This window comes from Canis lupus, chromosome 35, assembly GCF_048164855.1.
Source record: "Canis lupus baileyi chromosome 35, mCanLup2.hap1, whole genome shotgun sequence".
NCBI lineage: Eukaryota > Metazoa > Chordata > Mammalia > Carnivora > Canidae > Canis > Canis lupus.
Genome location: NC_132872.1, coordinates 3,045,972 through 3,065,578, shown reverse-complemented (window position 1 = coordinate 3,065,578; position 19,607 = coordinate 3,045,972). Strand labels below are relative to the sequence as shown.

Sequence of the window (19,607 nt, the reverse complement as noted above, 5' to 3'; positions counted from 1 at the left end):
GTCATTCAAAGGTCAACTGTATACAGAATACCCTACCCAATGACAGCCTAACACACTTTTCAAGCACCCAGAGAACATTTACCAAGACAGACCATACCCTGAGCTACAAAACAAACCTCAACAAAATTTTTTTAAAAAACATTTTATTTACTTCTTCATGAGAGACACACAGAGAAAGGCAGAGACACAGGCAGAGTTTGGAGAAGCAGGCTCCCTGCAGGGAGCTTGATGCACAACTGGATCCCAGGACCCCGGGGTCACAACCTGAGCCAAAGGCAGCTTTTCAACCACTGAGCCACCCAGACGTCCCAACCTCAACCAATTTAAAAGAATTAAAATAATAGAGTGAATTCTGTGACCATAATGGACTTAAACTAGAAATCAGTAACAGAAAAACAACAGAAAAACCTCGTAACACACAGGAAAAAACCAAAACACTTCTAAAAAGTTGATACATCAAAGAGGAAATCTCAAAGAAAAATTTAATATACACAGATACATAAAAATGAATGAAAATAAAAACGTCAAAATTTGTGAAATGCAGCAAAGCATTAGTTTAAAGGAAATTCATAGCACTAACTGCTTACATTAGAAATGAAGATCTGGGATCCCTGGGTGGCGCAGCGGTTTGGCACCTGCCTTTGGCCCAGGGTGCAATCCTGGAGACCTGGGATCAAATCCCACATCGGGCTCCTGGTGCATGGAGCCTGCTTCTCTCTCTGCCTGTGACTATAATTAATTAATTAATAAATAAATAAATAAATAAATAAATAAATAAATAAATAAAATATTAAAAAAAAAAAGAAATGAAGATCTCAAATCAATAACCTCATTACCTACCACAAGAAACTAAAAAAGGGGGGGGGGGGACATAAACCCAAAGCATGCAGTAGGAAGGAAATAATAAAGAACAGAAAATGAATGCAACTGAAACAGGAAAATGGAGAAAATCAATGAAGCAAAAATTTTAGGTCCCTAATACGACTAACAAATAAAAACAGAAAAGATACAAATCACCAATATAAGGATTAAAAAGAATTATCATTGGGCCACCTGAGTGGCTGAGTCGGTTGAGTGCCCAATTCTTGGTTTCATCCGACTCTTGGTTTTGACTCAGGTCATGATCTTGGGTCATGGGATCTGGGATTAGACTCCATGCTGGGTGCAGAGCCTGCTTAAGGTTCTATCTCTTTCTCTTCTCTCTGGCCCTCCCTCCATGCACACATGTACTCTTTCTCTATCTCAAAAAAAAAAAAAAAAAAAAATTCCAAAACTGGTTTAACATCTGAAAATCAAGTAATATAAATAATACACCCTATCAACAGAATAGGACAAAACCTTTATCTTTTTGTAGATCATCTCAGCAGATGAAGAAAAATGTGACAAAAATCTAACCTCTTAACAATAAAAACTCCCAGGACATTAGGAATAGAAGAAAATTTCTTCAACCTGATAAAGGTCATCTATAAAAAAATCTAACAACATTATACCTAAGGGTGAAATAATTAATGCTTTCCCCCTACAATTGGAAACAAAATGTCTATTCTCTCTTCTTTGATTCAACACTGTACTAGACATTCTAACAAGGAAAATTAGGCAAGAAAATTAAATAAAATGCATTCACAATGAAAAGGAAGCAGTAAAATGCACCTCTATTTACAGATGACATGATCTTATATACATAAAATCCTAAAGAGTATACTGGGTGGCTCAGCAATTGAGCATCTGCCTTTGGCTCAGGGCGTGATCCTGGAGTCCCGGGATCAGGATCCAATCCCACATTGGGCTCCGGGCAGGGAGCCTGCTTCTCCCTCTGCCTAGGTCTGTGCCTCTCTCTCTCAGTGTTTCTCATGAAGAGATAAATAAAATCTTTAAAAAATAATAATAATACACTAAAAAACTACATTAATCAAGACTGTGGTACTAACAGAGGGACAAACATATAATATAGATCAGCACAACAGAAAATCCAAAACTAGACCAACAGATAATACAATTCAATGGAAGAAAGATAATCTTTCCAACAAATAGTGCTGGAACTACTGGACATCCATCAGCAAAAAAAAGTCTTGACCTAAAATCTCACAACTTTATATAAAAATTAACTCAAAATGGATCATGAATTTAATGTAAACGTAAAACTACACAACTTTAGATGAAAACACAGGAGACATCCTTCAGGACTTAAGGAAAAAGGTTCCTGGACGTGGAACCAAAAGCATGATCTATAAAAGAAACCAGACTTCATCAAAATTAAAAGCATTGCCCCTGTGAAAGAACTTGTGAAGAAGATGAAAAGATGAGCTGAGGACTGAGAAAATGTTTTGCACACCATGTCTGATAAAGTCTTATATCTAGAACATATAAAGAACTCTCAAAACTTACTAATAAAGAAATAAATGTATTTCAATTAGCAAATGAGAAAAAGGCATGAACAGACAACAAGTAAGTTCATATGAAGATGTTCAATATCATTAGCCATTAGGGAAATGCAAAATTAAAGCCACAATAAAGCATCACTATATACCTAATTAGAACAGCTAAAATAAAAAATAATGATAAAAACAAATGTTGGCAAGCATGCAGAATAAGTAGATCTTTCACACATGGCTGATGAGAATGTAAAATGGAACAGCCACTCTGGAAAAATAGTTTGGAACTTTCTTATAAAACTAAATTTGCCCTTGCCATATAACCTAAAAAGCTCACTCGAGCATTTATTTCAGACAACTGTTCACAAAATCCTGTACATGAATGCTCATGATCACTTTATTTCTCAGTAACAAAATAGTAAATATACCCAAAGTCCTTCAAAACATGAGTTTTGGGGGGGGAGGGGGGGAATCCCTGGGTGGCTCCGCGGTTTGGCGCCTCCTTTGGCCCAGGGCACGATCCTGGAGTCCTGGGATCGAGTCTCGCATTGGGCTCCATGCGTGGAGCCTGCTTCTCCCTCTGCCTGTGTCTCTGCCTCTCTCTCTCTCTCTCTATGTCTGTCATGAATAAATAAATAAAATCTTTTAAAAAATGAGTTTTGGTTCAATGAAGTATGTGTTAATATATCATTCTTGAAATAACAAAACTAAAGAGATGGAAAATAAGATTGCAAAGAGACAGAGAGAGGCTTTGGGGTGAGATGCAAACATAAAGGAGTAGCATGAGGGGTTTTCTTTGTGGAGATGAACAGTTCTGTATCCTCACTGTGGTGGTAGTTAAATGAACTTTTATACATGGGGGGAAATGCAGAGAACCACACAGGCACACAAATGAATTCAGGTTAAATAGTGCAAAATGAGTAAATCCGGCAGTTAATAGTAAGATTAATGTATCAATGTCAATTTCCTTGTTTTAATGTCTTACTAGAGCTTTATAAAATTTGTCACCACTGAGGGAAGCTGGGTAAAGGATACATAGGATTCTACTAATTTTGCAACTTCCTGTAAGTCTATAATTACTTCAAAATAAAGTTTTTTTTAACAAATAATATGAAAGGGGAGAAACTGGGTAGAGGTATAGATGAAACAAGAATGGCCATTAATTGCTAATTGTTGAAGCTAGTTATATGGAGGTTCACGATACTGTTTAATTTTTTATTTAAAATTTTCAATTTTAAAAAGTTAATGAAAATATAAAAAGGTCATATATCAAAATATTAACAGCAGCTTCTCCAGTTGATTTTTTCTTTTCATTAATACGGATTTCAATTTTTTTTCTATAAATTTTTTATTTAAAAGTTTTTAAAGAAATCTTTGTTTATAAGATCCTTTGTCGGGACACCCGGGTGGTTCAGTGGTTGAGCGTCTGCCTTTGGCTCAGGGTCGTGATCCTGGGGTCCTGGAATCAGGCTCCCCGCAGGAGCCTGCTTCTCCCTCTACCTATGTCTCTGACTCTCTGTGTCTCTCATGAATGAATAAATAAAATCTTTAAAATAATAATAATGAGGGATCCCTGGGTGGCGCAGCGGTTTGGCGCCTGCCTTCGGCCTGGGGCATGATCCTGGAGACCTGGGATCGAATCCCATGTCGGGCTCCCGGTGCACGGAGCTTGCTTCTCCCTCTGCCTATGTCTCTGCCTCTCTCTCTCTCTCTCTCTCTCTCTCTCTGTGTGACAATCATAAATAAATAAAAATTAAAAAATAAATAAATAAAAAATAAAAAATAAAAAATAAAATAATAATAAGATCTCTTGTCATTTTACTCATTTCAAAAAAACACTACCAAAAAAAATTTTTAAACATAAAAAGAACCCACTGATACATATTCCTCTGACAATACACTGCTCAATTTAAAAATATTTCATCTAAATACTCAATTTATATTTCATCCAATTACATTTCACCTGAAAGTTCCAGTATCTTTTTCTACAATTAAACCAAAGGATCCTGCTAGAACAGATTGACAATTAGCACAATAACTCATAGTTATAGGCAACACTTCAAGACACCCAAAGATGATTCCACTTTGCAATGCTGCCTAAGAGATCATAATTAACTTTGAATTGTTTTAAAACTGTATTTGGTCCTTTTAAATTTTCCAAACACTTTTTTAAAAAGCAGATGCTGCCAAGTTTACAACAGTTACAAAACCATGCTGATGAATTCAACAAACACATGGGAATCTGAAAAAGTAACAATTCACTAACTACTGAGAGTCTCACCATGCAATTATTTTGTAATTCAATTATTTATACGTATTTGTATACCAAGCAGAAATGATCAATACTATTTCTCTCAGTACTAAAATTTTAATTAAATAAATTATAATAAAAACGAGAGACTTGAGCTCTGCTTTATCCATGAGAACGCGTATAGGTCACAATCTCTCTGAAACCCCATTTCCTAATGTACATACCAAGAGTTAAATTTGTTAATCTTGCAGCTCCCAAACCCCAAGTACTGATTACCTAAAATATATCCATAACCTTTGACCCGTGATCATTCTAATGACAACTTTGGAAAAAAGTTTATAACAATGTGATACAGAGATTTCAATCACATTATAAATAACTTTTATAAATTTAAATTATTTGGGAGAATGTTATTCTCAACCTGAAGTCAGGGTTTCCACCTGCTGGATACCAATAGAATCCCCCAGCACTGGCAACCAAAAATGTCTCTAGGGGTTGCCAAAATCACCCCTGGTGAAGAACTATCGTATTAAATTATTAAAAATGTCCAGGTTCTTTGGGAGATGGGAAGGAGGAAGAAGAAAGATGGGTTTTGTTTTTGTGATACAAGAGGAAAGGGATAAGAAAGGTTAGGAACGAACAAAACAAAAAAGCCCAACTGCAACTCCTATACTATGAAAAGGTACTGCTTCGGGGGATCCCAGGGTGGTTCAGAGTTTAGCCCCTGCCTTTGGCCCAGGGCCTGACCCTGGGGTCCCGGGATTGAGTCCTGCATGGGGCTCCCTGCATGGAGCCTGCTTCTCCCTCTGCCTGTGTCTCTGCCTCTGTCTCTCTCTGTGTCTCTCATGAATGAATGAACAAATAAATAAAATCTTAAAGAAAGAAAAGGTACTGTTTCGTAAAAGGCACACCAAAACACCTGATAACCAAATATTGTTGTGCGAAGCTAATGCAGTAATAGGGAGAATAACAGTATATAAAGCTGAGAAGAAAATCCACAGGTATTCCGTCTCTACCTTTTCAGGCATCTTCAGTAAAAAAAAGAGCCAAAATTTTTTGAACCAGAGAGTAATGAACTTAACCTAATTCCTCTTCTCCCTAGCATTTGTGAGGCTGAACATTCACAAGTTACCTGCTATTCTCCAGCCAGAGAATACCCACGTGAAAAAGTTAATTACAATAAGCATCTATTTTAATCAAGTGTAAATGGGCTACAAACGCCGAGAAAGGTTAGCCTCGAGGAATATCCTAAGGTGCCTTTTGTAATTCAAAGAAAGGCCGAAGACCACGTGGAGAACTACCTTTAAACGTTGCAACAGAAAATCAAACGTTCACACATTCACTTTCCGGCTCTTTAATACTCACTACGAAATCAACTCCGCCTGCATTTTGCACCAAACAGAAAAATACCCAGTTTCCTCAGTCTATTCTCGGATAGGTCACCAGACTGGGAATGAGAGACCCAGAGTCTATTCCCGGTTGCAAAACAGACTGGTAATCTCAAGCAAATTATTCACCCAGGTTAAGGTCCTGCACCCGAATCATGCTGACAATCCTGAAAATCTGCCCAGAAACAAGCACCGCGGAACCCAGGGCTTCCTCCTGCACCAAGGGACAACTGCAAACGTATTTTTAGCTATATTAAATCTAAAAATCTGCATAGGATTTTATTTATAGCAACATTTAACATAGCTGAAATTTCACAACTGAGCGGTGCCTTTACCATTACCCCCTAGAAGATTAATGCTTTAAAAAAAAAAAATCACGCCGTGCCCAATTTTGCAAGACTCCCTCTATATGCAAACTACACAATCATAATTATGTAAAACCAAAAAAAAAAAAAAAAAGCTGCTTTTAATGGACGGTCTGGGGACGAGGCTCCAACTGTTGCATTTCCGGAGCGCACCCCGCGGTGGTTCCCGACGCGGCAGGAAGTCCCGGGGGCGGGGGGCGGCCGCCTTACCGCGGCTCGCGGGCCCCCCTCGCGGGCCCCCCTCCCGCTCCCGCCCCCGCTCCCGCTCCCGCCCCCGCTCGCCGTGCGAGTCCCGCCAAGGGCGCCGCGCCGGGCGGGGACCACGGGGACCACGGGGACCGCGAGCCCGAGCCGCCCGCAGAGCACGTGCGGGAAGGGGGCGGGGGGCGGGGGGCGTGAGGGACGCCGCGGCACGCGCCGGCCGCCAGCTCGCAGGGCCGCGACCCGGAAGGCGGGTGTCGCGAGGCGGCCCTGCCCGCGGAGCCCGACGTCCCTGCGCCCCCGCCCCCGCCCCCGCCCCCCGCACGCGGGCGCTCACGCACGCGCACACTCACAACAAAGGGAGCCGGCGAGCCGCGTGCGTGCGTGCGGCGGCGGCGGGGCGCGGGGCGGCGGGGCGCGGGCCGGCCCCCCCTCAGGCCAGCGCCTCCTCAGGCCGGCGCCCCTCCTCCTCCTCCTCCTCCTCCTCCTCCTCCTCCTCCCCCGCCCCCGCCCCGGGAGGCCTCAGCCCCTCCCGCCCCGAACCACCGCCGGGGAGGCCGCGTCCCGCTAAGGCTCCTCACGGTAAGACACGACTCGGGAACTCTTGCTTAGCCCTTCCGCCCGATGCTCCACACCGTACCTCACTCGTCCTAAGTTTTCCCCTGCCTTCCGGTTTTTGACCTATGTCCCCCCCAAAAACACGATCTCCCCCAAACCGCCTCTCCAATGTTACTCTTCAAGTTCACTCTTCTGGTATAAACAAGCTTCCTCACGAATTCCTTCCATGACTTCTCCCACTGACCTACTCAAAACCTCTCCACAATGAACTTTTACAGTTTACATCAGCTCCCACCAAACCGACTCCTGGCTCTCTCAAAACTGCATTTCGTGGCGTTCCCTCATTCCCTCCGAGCTGATGCTCTCCAACTTAACACACAAATTTGCCCCAAACTGCCCTCAAATTTTGTGAACCAATTCCAGAGAGGCTACTAGTCCCTGAAAAATCCATTTCCCAAGCATATACCCCCAATAACCTGACAGTGATCTTTCCAAACATTCTCTACCACGCCAGTTACCACTCCCAACTCAAGACTACCATTTCCATTTCCCCAAATTATAGAATCTAATCAAATTAACACTCTATATCATTAAATGTATCTACACACGCAGGCGTGGATGTGTTGACACACACATAAAGGCCCCTACAAAACATCAAGTGTGTAGTTCATCCTAATCTCTGGGATACCGGCTCTTGTCAAATTTACAAGGAAAACTCCTTGATGCCAACTAAGATTTTCAGGCATCCAACCTCTATCTTGTGAAGTCACTTAATCTGTGAAATTAATACAATTACCAGTAAAACCGTCTCTCTCCATTTCCACTACAATCATGCCCAATACCTTCCTTAAGATATCCATCATTCATCTAATCCGCGAACCCACTCAGATATTCAGAATATACTCTCACTCAGAGGCCAAGCTATGTCAGAGGCAGGTCCTGGTAAACCACTCCAGACCAAATCAGGCAGGTTACAGCAAAAACATGAAATGGTCAAAGTGCCCTCCCTGGACTCTCTTAGGCTTTTCAAAGTTCCTGGTCTCCATAGGTCCTTCATCATTAACTTTGGTGACTGACTAAATGTAGAAGGGATGGAGGGGGAGAGTGATGAATGACCTAGGACTAGATTCTGGAAGGAATCCTGAAGCAAAGCTGCACTTAGGTGGAACAGCAGTAACATGTATTTTGTGTCTTGTCATATTTGTCTCACTACCACTAAATATGCTCTCTCTGAAACGTGCGTAACATCAAAAACAGGGAGGCCCAGAAAGTATTCTTTGTTCAGAGGGTGAAAGCATGACTTAATCACATAAGGAATATAATACAAACGCAAAGAGTTTAAAGAATACAGCATTGGGCCAGTGAATGGTTTAAAATGTCAGCTGCCAGGACCACAGCAAGGCACTGGTGGAGAATCTCAAAAACCACAGTTGGGTCAGCACTGAGAGTCAAGCCTTTGAAAGTACAAGGGAAAAGTTGACAGACAACAAAGTGATAAAAATGAACACTACTGCAGAAGTGGACAAGCAAAAGTTTGAGAGCAAAGACAAAGCCAAAAAATAAAGAGCCTGGTCCAGGTCTTAAATACCATCAATGGAAGATGATGAAGGCTTCAAGCACTGGGATTTAAAAACAAATCAAAACAAAACAGTTTAACTATATTTTGTTTTTGGAATTGGCAATACAGCTCCTTTAAACATGTTCAATCAATAATAACTACAAACAAGCCAGGGAAGCATGTTTAGAACTGTACATCTGGGACTTAACTTCTATATAGGTAGTAAGTGAAATGAGAAAACACAACCAGCCTCCTAAGAACACTAAGAAATATATGGGAACTTTCCAAAATGCTTGGAAATGCGCTCCTTCCCACTCTCCCACACCAGCCTCGGCCCTCTCGCTGGCTGTAGAAAATGGTGAAAGAAACCACTTCCTATGATGTTGGGGGGGGGGGGGGGGGTCAAACCCAATGCCACCCAGGAGGAATTGAAAAAGGCTTATAGGAAATTGGCCTTGAGTACTACCCTGATAAAGAATCCAAATGAAGGAGAGAAGTTAAAACAGATTTCTCAAGCTTATGAAGTGCTCTCTGATGCAAAGAAAAGGAGGAGAAGAGGCAATTAAAGAAGGTGGAGTTGGTACTGGTTTTGGCTCCCCCATGGAGATCTTTGATATGTTTTTTGGAGGAGGAGGAAGGATGCAGAGAGAAAGGAGAGAGAAAAATGTTGTATGTCAGCTCTCAGCAACCTTAGAAGATTTATATAATAGTGCAGCAAGAAAACTAGCTCTGCAAAAGAATGTGATTTGCGATAAATGCGAAGGCCAAGGTGGTAAGAAAGGAGCAGTCGAATGTTGTCCCAATTGCCAATGTACTGGCATGCAAGTAAGAATTCATCAGATAGGACCTGGAATGGTTCACCAAATTCAGTCTGTGTGCATGGAGTGCCATGGGGAACGGATCAGTCCTAAAGATAGATGTAAAAGCTGCGACAGAAGGAAGATAGTTCGAGAGAAGAATCTAGTAGAAGTGCATATTGACAAAGGCATGAAAGATGGCCAGAAGACAACATTCCATGGTGAGGGAGACCAAGAACGAGGACCGGAACCAGGAGATATTATCATTGTTTTAGGTCAAAAGGACCATGCTATTTTTACTCGACCAGGAGAAGATCTTTTCATGTGTATGGATATACAGCTGGTTGAAGCCCTGTGTGGCTTTCAAAAGCCATTATCTACTCTTGACAATCGTCATCAACTCTCATCCAGGTCAGATTGTCAAGCATGGGGATATCAAGCATGTGCTAAACAAAGGCATGCCAATTTATCGTAGGCCATATGAGAAGGGTTGCTTCTTAATCATCGAATTTAAGGTAAACTTCCCTGAGAACGGCTTTCTCTCTCCTGATAAACTTTCTTTGCTGGAAAAACTCCTACCTGAGAGGAAGGAAGTAGAAGAGACTGATGAAATGGACAAGTAGCACTGGTGGACTTCGATCCCAATCAGGAAAGATGGTGCCATTACAATGGGGAAGCATGAGGATGATGATCATCATCCTAGGGGTGGTGTTCAGTGTCAGATCTCTTAATGGGACCAGTGAAGAATAACACTGCTGCTGGCATTTTATATGCAGTAGTGAATGAGTGAAGGACTATAAGGATGCTGAAGTACTTTCTACAACCTGAGCTTCCTCAACTCCTAAAACCTTCAGCCGCACTTCAGCCACCCACACACATAAAAAAAGGAAAATAGAAAAAAAAAAAAAAAAAAGGAAAATAGGTCATCAATTGGAAGTGCAATACCTAGGATTATCATTCAGAGACCTTCTTTTTTGTTGTTTTTTAAACCACAACTACTTTATAGTTCTACACCTGCTCCTTATATCCTTTTGGCTTCCCTAGTCTCCCTTCACAATTTAAATCTGTCCATCAGCCATTTACTACTCCCTTTCAGAATATCATGACCTTCCATTACATTGACCATGCACCTCCCCAATGACAATCTTCACCATCTGTTTTCTTTACATCCGCACACTGGGTGTCAAGTGCTACCAGAAAGCTATGAAATCTTCCATGGCTGATTCATTCTAAATGTAATTCTCTATTTCATTGACTAATCCAAGTCATTTTCATATTTAAATCTTTAATCCCATCAAAAACTCAATCTCTTCCATAAAATTCCTTCAAATCACACCTTCTCCACCTGTAATCAAATCCTCTTTACAGCTTCTAAAATGCTGTATCTTCATCCATCTGTTACTTCTTGCCTCTAGTTTTGGAAAAAGAGCTGTTGTTCCTCCTTCTTAAAATAAACTTAATACAATTCCTACATTCAATGTTTCCATATTCTCCCAACCCACTCAGTCCTTTACCTCCATGCACTGTGGTCTCTGAACTGCTTTCCTGAAGACCAAAAAACAATTGTATGTACCAAATCATATGACCCACCACCCAAGTCCTTATCCCCTCTCTGGCAAGGACATGTGAACGACCTCTTTTGTTTTATGTCACTGTACCACAGTATTCTACTGTAGTCTCTCTAGTTGCTGCTTCTGTCTCCAAGAAGCACTGGTCCTCTACTTAGGCCAAATAGTGGATATTTTCCCCAAGTTCTGTCCGGTAGCTTTCTCTAATTCTCTCCCCCTTCAGCGTCTCATCCCTTAACATTGCTTCTACATTTTCATTCCTCATATGGATATCCTCCCTCAGCTCCCAAAAATAACCTTTAAACCATCCCCCTCTGCTACAACCTAATGTATTCCTTAGGAACTGGAATATGTGATGATTTCTTTTTACCTGTATTCTTCAATCATTGCTTCAATTAATACCTTAATTATTAGTCCAAATAACTTTATTGCCATTATGACGCTACCAAATCCAGAATTAGTGGTAGCTTCAATTACCAACTCGAGGTACATATTCCCAAGTCTCTACTGGACCTCCTTCCTCAGTTGAATCCGGTATTTCTAACTCTGGCTAAGTCAGTCCCCTTGCATACTTCCACTGGTGCCTCACACACTGGTCATGTGTCTTAAAACCAAAGTAATTATTCTTCCCCACCAAAATAGTTCTGCTAACTGATCCAATAATTTTTATTAATGGCACTACCATCCTCAGTTACCCAAGAAAAGCCCCAAAATTTTCCTTCTCTTTCTCTTTTCCTCTAGTTCCCCAAAAGCCACTTGCCATCAAACCTTCAATTCTTTCTTCTATATATCTCATTTCTTTTATTCCCACTACCACCACCAAAACTTAGGTTTTCAACACTTCACACTTCTGTCATAGCCTTTTGACTTGTCTCCTAGTCACGAGGTTCTCTTCATTGCAAAAACAAAACATAACGAAACAGGTCACCACATATGTCTTCTTAAATCACCTCATTTCCGCATCAAAAATCATCAATGGTTCCCCAATGCAAAGTTAAAAATCCTTAGACTTCCAAAAAATAGAAACTAGCCAACTCTCCAATAATCGTGAAATGAATAAATACACTGTGATATGTTCATAATAGAATCCCACAGAGAAATGAAAAAGAATGAACTACTGCTATATGCATCATGGATGAATCTCACAGACATATGCTGAGCATAAGAAACCAGACACAGATGTATGATACCACTAATAAGAAATTGAAAAACAAAACTACTCTGTTGTGATAGAGATCAGAATAGTACAGCTGACCCTAAACAATGCAGAGGTTGGGGAGCCAACTTCTCCCCACAGTGGTCAAAAATTCAGGCGTAATTTTTGACTCCCAAAAACTTTGCCAATAGCCTACTGTCGACCAGAAGCCTTACTGATAACTATAGATTAATACATATTTTGCATGTTATATGTAATATATACTGCATTCTTATAATAAAGAGAAGAAAATATTAAGAAAATCATAAAGAAAATACAGTACTATGCTGTAATTATCAAAAAAATTCCAGGGCAGCTCTGGTGGCTTAGCGGTTTAGCGCCGCCTTCAGCCCAGGGCATGATCCTGGAGACCCAGGATCAAGTCCCACATCAGGCTCCCTGCATGGAGCCTGCTTCTCCCTCTGCCTGTGTTTCTGCCTCTCTGTCTGCCTGTCTCTCATGAATAAATAAATAAAATCTTAAAAAAAAAAAAAAAAAATTCCACTTGTAAGTAGACCTGTACAATTCAAACCCATGTTGTTCAAGGGTCACTATAGTTACTTTTCATTGAGCGGGACATCAACTTAGAAGTGACAAACGAGAGAGCCTTCCCAGGTGTTGGAAATGTTGAACTGGATGGCGGTTACATAAAGGTCTACCTACAAAAACTCACTGTCTTGTAACCTTAGGATTTCAGCACTTTATGTAAATAAGGTTGTAACTCAATAAATATTTAAAAACCCATTTAGACTAGATTGTGATGTTTCCTCTACTTTACAGCCTTATTTCCCTCCATTCATAACATGAACCCTAAATTCCAGCTCATCTAGACCACCAAACCCTAAAAGCATCCGCAACTTTTCTGTCACTCATTATCACACTCCCTCTTTTTGGAATACCAACCCTCACCACTTGCCTGCTATAATCCTTTAAGGCCTAAGCTACACACCAACTCCTCTCCAAAGTCGAACCTGCCATAGGTACTTCTGTCATGGACAGATGTGTACACATTTTTGTCCCTGGATAAACTCCTGAAGAAAATGATGTCATTTATAAACATATATCCTTCACAATGCCTACCATGGAACCTTGTGCACAGTATATACAAAAATATTCCCTGAAGAAATTATTGCAATCCCGCAAAAGCACCCTTCAATCTCACCCCTCCTTCTCAAACCAATCCATTACTGTCTCCATTTGCAAATCACTCCTCTGTTTACGTATTTAATCATTCAACAAATAATTGAGGACCTGCTATATGCAATAAACTTTAACTTCCCACTCAAACATCCCCCACTAACCTACCCCAACCTATATTCCATTTTCAGTTGCTGCCTTTTGAATCTTACCACAGCTCTAAATTTCCAGTCATCCTCCCCTCCGCTCACCGTCCAATCACATTCTCCCCCCTCATTTCTAGTCCTACTGCTATCAAACAAATTCAAGCCCTTAAGTTTCTCCAGTGGCCTCCTAACTGCGTTTCTCACCCCCCTCAATCTTACTATACCACCACACTGCCGCCAATCTCCCCTGTACAGTACAGCTATCATCAGATGAAGGTATTTAATATACAGGCTTTTATTCCATTCTCTACTCAAAAAAGTTGAGTAGCTATACGTTAATGATACATGAACGTACTTTAATCCTACGTTAGCATACTTTAATCCTCAAATCGTCACCATAACCCTTGCCAGAAGGTATAATAATTATCAATTTCTTGATGAGAAAGTGGAGTCTCAAAAGGAAGTAATTCTCTCCATAATAATAGCACAGGTAAAACAGAAGGGCCAAGACTACAACCTAGCCTGTTTGCTTACTAAGCACAACATCAGATCAAATACAAACTACTTGGCTTAGCTTCCAAGGCCATCCATTTCCTACCCAACCCCACTGACTCTTCCTACCTTTTATCATATTATGGCCTATTCACGAACTCTGTGTTCCAAGCTATAAGTTGTGATCAATTGTTTAGTCATGAAATCAGTGTGTGAGCGACAGCCACCTTTTTTTATTTTTTACTTTTTTGCCAAACAGAGCAGAATGGGAAACATACGCGTGCATCCAGCATGGTAAGGGATATGGTTATTGAAGCTTTTTGTTTTATACATACACATATTCATACATGCATTTTATTAGCTGAAGATGTGGATCATGGTAAAAAAAAAAAAAAAAAGTTAAACACTAACTCACTATTTCCCATAAATCCTTGGCTTTCTCACCTCTAAGTCTTTGTTTTTGCTAATCCCTCAGACTGGAATGCTCACTTTCCAGATATTTCTACCAGCCAGAATCCTATCCATCTCTTCAAAGACTAGCTAAAATACCACTTGCATGCCATTAAATGTAGTCCCAGGTTTTCCCCTAGTCAAATGTTTTTTCCTACCTTTTAACTTGAGTAACATCGTTTTCCTTCTATGTTGATCATAGTGGAGTTATTTGTGCACAAGTCCAGCTCCACTACTAGACTATAAATCCCAAAGGATTTATTCCTGACTACACTGAACAATGCTTTTACATATAGCAAATGTTCATTATCTGTTGACTGAACTCACCCCATCATTTTCTGAAAACTGTTACAAATCCACATCATAAATAAATTCTGCTACATTCTAAACTCCTGTTTATTCTTATCCTTCAAATTGTCTTACCATCTTCCTCCCAAAAATAACCATTTCAAGTAATCCTTTACACTTTCAATCTTCTTTGCTTTGCACTAAACATAAGCTATCATATATCAATAATCTTGTTCTTCTTTCATAATCATACTTTCCGTGGGATAACACCTTTCCTTCTCCATCTGGTTATCCTCCACTTTATTCCTAGTTTTCTAGCATTCATAATAATAGACCTTATATTTTTTAAACAGATTCTTCTTTCATTTTCTCTTCAACTAGACTTCCTCAATTATTTCAACTCATATTATAGCATACATTTATCTGTCAGCCCCATTAAATCCTTTGCAGAAAAAAGGCAGGTTATGAATAAATAAACTGAAACTATCAGAAACATATAGATCATTTAGAGCTCCTGAATTATCTGATATTTTCTCATTCATTCAACAAGCATGTGTCTACTAGACATATGCCCTCAATTCTCTGACTATTCTATTCTGTAATTCAGAAAGCAGATTTGAGAAAAGCACGCAGGAAAATGCCAGGATAGCAGAGCCAAGTTGACTCATGCTCTTCACTCACAGAGACCAAGTAATTTGTGGGGTACAGGCTCATAAAAGGAAAAACTAAAAGTTACACTAGACATAGATGGAAACAGACCCCCTCCCTTCGTTGTTCCAGGGAGCTCAAAATCTACCCAGCAAAGGAGAATTTGAAGAGGAACAAACCAGTAGGAGTAGCTAAAATGAAATAGGCAGAAAGCATTTAGACAAAAATAGATCCAGACTCTAGGTTCATTCTAGGGCTGCAAGAGAAATTTGGAGCAATTTAGTTCCTCTCCTGAGATCCCTAAGGAATCCTTTCAGATATCTAGCTAAAGTATGGTACACTTAAATCCTTTCCCCAAACCTCAGCCAATATTCATTTCTCCATTCCCTGAACTCCTACAGCATTTACTGTCCATAAAACTCATTTGGGATCTTAACCATAAACCATCCTGTTCACAGTAATCAAAGTGTTTGTTAACAAATAAACCCAGAATTTATTTACATATTAAACTCAGTGAGACCCTCTGGGAGGTACCACTAGCCTATTTATTCACTCTAACCATCCAACCATCTGATGCACTTCACCAACATTTATTCGATGTTTGACTACCTACAAGTGAAACGAACACCACTGCTCAACATATTTCCAACTTCCTCTCAGAGTGTTTTCCAAAATCAGTTAAGTCAACCAAGAAAACCATTCCTATTTCTGTGACTAGCTGAATTTAAACCAAAACTATTCTTTATTCACTCTATTTGCTATTGATAGATCTTCAGCATTTTTTTTTTTTTTTTTTTTTAGGACTTTAGTTATTTATTTGAGAGAGAGTGAATGAGAAAAGAGAGAACACAGGCCTGGAGAAAGGGAGAGGCAGAGGGAGGAGCAGACTCCCCACTGACCAGGAAGTCCCTGTGGGACTCCATTCCAGGGTCTGAGCTGAACCCACTGAGCCACCCAGGGTCCGATCTTCAGCATTTCTAAAAATCAAATCTTTCAGACTAAAAAGATTTGTCACCAATGAGACTATTCAGTGTAACATTATGCCTCCTATTATTTATAACTGTGCCGTTCTGAAGGGATAATGAACTCTGAGGGTAGGGACCATGTTTAACCCACCTTTACAAGTCCAGTCCCCCCACAACACACAACAGGCACTAAATAGATAAATTCATAGAAGGTGCTAGAGGCTCAGAAGGGAATTCAGAAAAAGTGATCCAAAAAAGTTCTGAATGCTACTAGTAAAAATGACTACCAAAATACATAAATTCTCCTCTGGAGGCATACTTTTGATTTGTTTTTTTTTTTTAAATCAACTTTTTGAAATCTTACACTATTACTAAATTACTTCATAACTGTCTTTCTCCGCCTAAAAGAATAAAAATACTATAAATTCCTTAAGGGAAGAAATTTCACCTAACAGTTTTTTATTATCATGCCAAAAATGAATTAAATCAGACATATTCTTAAAACAGCTAAGTCTCTAAGCAGTCATTTAGGTAAGAAAATCCAAATTAAACCAGTCACCAACTCCAGATCCAGATTTCAAATTTACTTCAGATTGGTGTGCCTGGGTGGCTCAGTCAGTTAAGTAAGTGTCCAACTCTTGATTTCCACTTAGGTCGTGATCTCAGGGTCATAAGACTGAGCCCTGTGTGAAGCCTGTTTAAGATTATCTCTGGGGCGTGGGCGCCTGGGTGGCTCAGTCAGTTAAGCATCTGCCTTCAGCTCAGGTCAAGATCCCAGGAGTCCAGGGCTCCCTGCTCAGTGGAGAGTCTGCTTCTGCTCCTCCCTCTACTCCCACATTCCTTCCTTCCCTCTCCCTCCCTCTCTCCCTCTCATCTCTCCCTCACTTCCCCCCACCTCCTTCGCAGGTATGCACATGCATTCATTCTCTCTCTCAAATAAATAAATAAATAAATAAATAAATAAAATCTCTTTTTTTTTTAGAAAAAGATTCTCTCCCTTCCCTCCCCGCCATGCTCTCTCTCAAAAATAATAACAATAATAATAATTTACTCAGCTTAAACTAGCCTCAGATCAGACAAGAATCTTTGGTCCCACCCCTTCAATGTTTCAGCAGGATTTTTCCAGTCCCATTCTAATCCATTCTCTCTTCTTCCCTTAAATCTAAAGGCTTCAGCAGTCAGCTATCCCCTTTGTCCCTCACTCTCTCAAACACACAACACACACACAATTTCGTCTACAGTACTCCCATGGTACTTAGCAATTTGACACAGTCCCATTATTTTAACTAACAGTGAACACTACTTTCTATCAGTCATTCAACAGGTATTTAATATAAGCACTTAAAAATCAAACTGTTGTGAGTTTCCCCATAGATAAAAGAAAGTCTGGGCTCCAGGGTAGGTTAGTAGCCCTTTCAAAACAAGGAGAGAATAATTCCCATAAGCAAATACAAGATTTAGCAGTATATAATCTGCATGTGAATGCTGTTCTTATCCAAAGTAAGGATTCTCCAGAGGTGAGGTTACTTAAACAAGACTTCTGAAAAGGGGAGCAAGTTTTCTTTCTATTCTCCCCATCTGTCGACAGACTTATTTTGTTGGTGACGTTAAACCTCACACCTAAATTTCAAAAATCGGTATTTTATGAATCAACCCTAAAATATGAGCAGCATACTTTCTTCCACCATTATTCCCACCATATTAGTGACTTAAATATGCAAATTTCCTTGTAACTGCCACAAACCTCAGTCTCACCACTGTAATTTTAAATCTCTTTCACATCAACTATATCCAAATGTCCTCAGAATCCTTCACCCTTTCTTTAGCCTCCTACAAAATTATCACCACCTCCATCATACCCTGACCTTCATCCTCTTCCCCCTTTTATCACATTTCCCCATCCCTCCCTCCCTCCCTCCCTCCCTCCCTCCACAAAAAAGGAAACACATTATCCACACCAATTTATTCCTTCCTAAAAACTCCTGTAATAATTGCCACAGAAGCCTGGAAAGAACAATCAAGGGTCATTTTAATCCATTCCCAGATTCCCCACTCTAAAACTCTCCAGAAGACCGTCAAAGAACACTGCACAGTCGACCTGTAACTAATTCCAAGATGAACAACTATCATTGCCGAGCAACTCCTCCTCAGATCTGTAACCAGGAACCCTTATGCGGCAAAGATGTTGTTTCCCACAACCCAATGTTTCTTACAGGTCCATCCCTTAAACTTCACTTTACCTTCTCACCCAGTCTATTTCCAGTCAAATTTTAAATGCTCTCTCTTTAAGCACATTATCTAAAGATGTAAAGAGAGCTAATAAAAAAGGTAAAATAATAACCATCAAAGGCTTGAAAGGAGGAAAATGGGGATAACAACGCCAGCGACACAAATCCTTTCCATTCATAGAAGTCTTCTGACTCCACAATGTCATTTTGATCAATCGAGAAATAACAGTACACGCACATTACCCGCAGACCTGAGGAAAAGCATGATAAGAACTACAAAAATTAAGTAGTAGCCTCTGGAAAGTGGGACCACAATAGACGGGTGAGACAGGGGCTACTGCTTTTCATTATAAGCTCCCTCAGGACAATTTTACTTTTTAATTATGTATGTATATTATTTCATGCAATTTAAAAGGGAATAAAAATAATAATGACATGCTATACTTAAGTCTGTTAAACTTCAAACATTAAGTGATAATATACAGTGCAGGTGAGGGGAAAGAAAACAGACCCTCTCATTCTGTGATGACAATAAAAGTGGTTATATCCTACTATATAATATGCTGAAGCCCTTGAAGAGAGTAAACCTAAATGTACTGACAAAAGTTTTCCAAATAAAAAAAAAAAAATCTTGGATTATTTCCATTAAAATTTTTTTAATAAAAGCCCCTCTCATCTCTAATGCTACATTCTCAACCTCCTTTAGATACATTTGCTAAACAAACGAATCACTGAATTTTCCCATCCCTGTCCCAAATTTCTTTCCATCTTTCCCATTAGTCCCTCCACCCTCTATCTACTTCCAGAAAATGATTTTTTTCATACCACCTTCCCCTCAGTTGAATTAATATCACAGTGTAATGTGTGGTCTTTCTTAATAATAAAAAGTGAATGATTTTTCGGGTAGATCTTAAAAGAGTACGGGTCTAGCCTCTATTTGCCTCTTGAAAATCTGGTCTGGTGGAAGCTCAGCAAATCCAAGAGGCCCTGGTTCAGTTCC

At 40.0% G+C, this 19,607-nt stretch overlaps 1 protein-coding gene, 1 long non-coding RNA gene and 1 pseudogene across 6 annotated transcripts in view; 2 read left to right on the top strand and 1 right to left on the bottom strand.

The window, feature by feature from the left end:
* ZNF148 (zinc finger protein 148) overlaps nt 1-19,607 on the bottom strand; it is a 119,678-nt gene that overhangs the window by 98,491 nt on the left and 1,580 nt on the right. Inside the window, exon 1 of one of the 5 annotated variants that reach the window (XM_072811818.1) lies at nt 588-2,862. The exons of the other annotated variants lie outside the window; for them this stretch is intronic. The gene's annotated coding sequence lies outside the window, so the exon portion shown is untranslated. Of the gene's footprint in view, nt 1-587; nt 2,863-19,607 lie in introns of those variants that run through there. 5 annotated transcript variants of the gene reach the window in all.
* LOC140624884 (uncharacterized) overlaps nt 7,089-19,607 on the top strand; it is a 29,015-nt gene continuing 16,496 nt past the window's right edge. The window contains exon 1 of the long non-coding RNA XR_012024326.1: nt 7,089-7,159. This is a non-coding gene — a long non-coding RNA (uncharacterized lncRNA). The remainder of the gene's footprint in view (nt 7,160-19,607) is intronic.
* Nucleotides 9,049-13,840, top strand: LOC140624883 (dnaJ homolog subfamily A member 1 pseudogene; annotated as a pseudogene).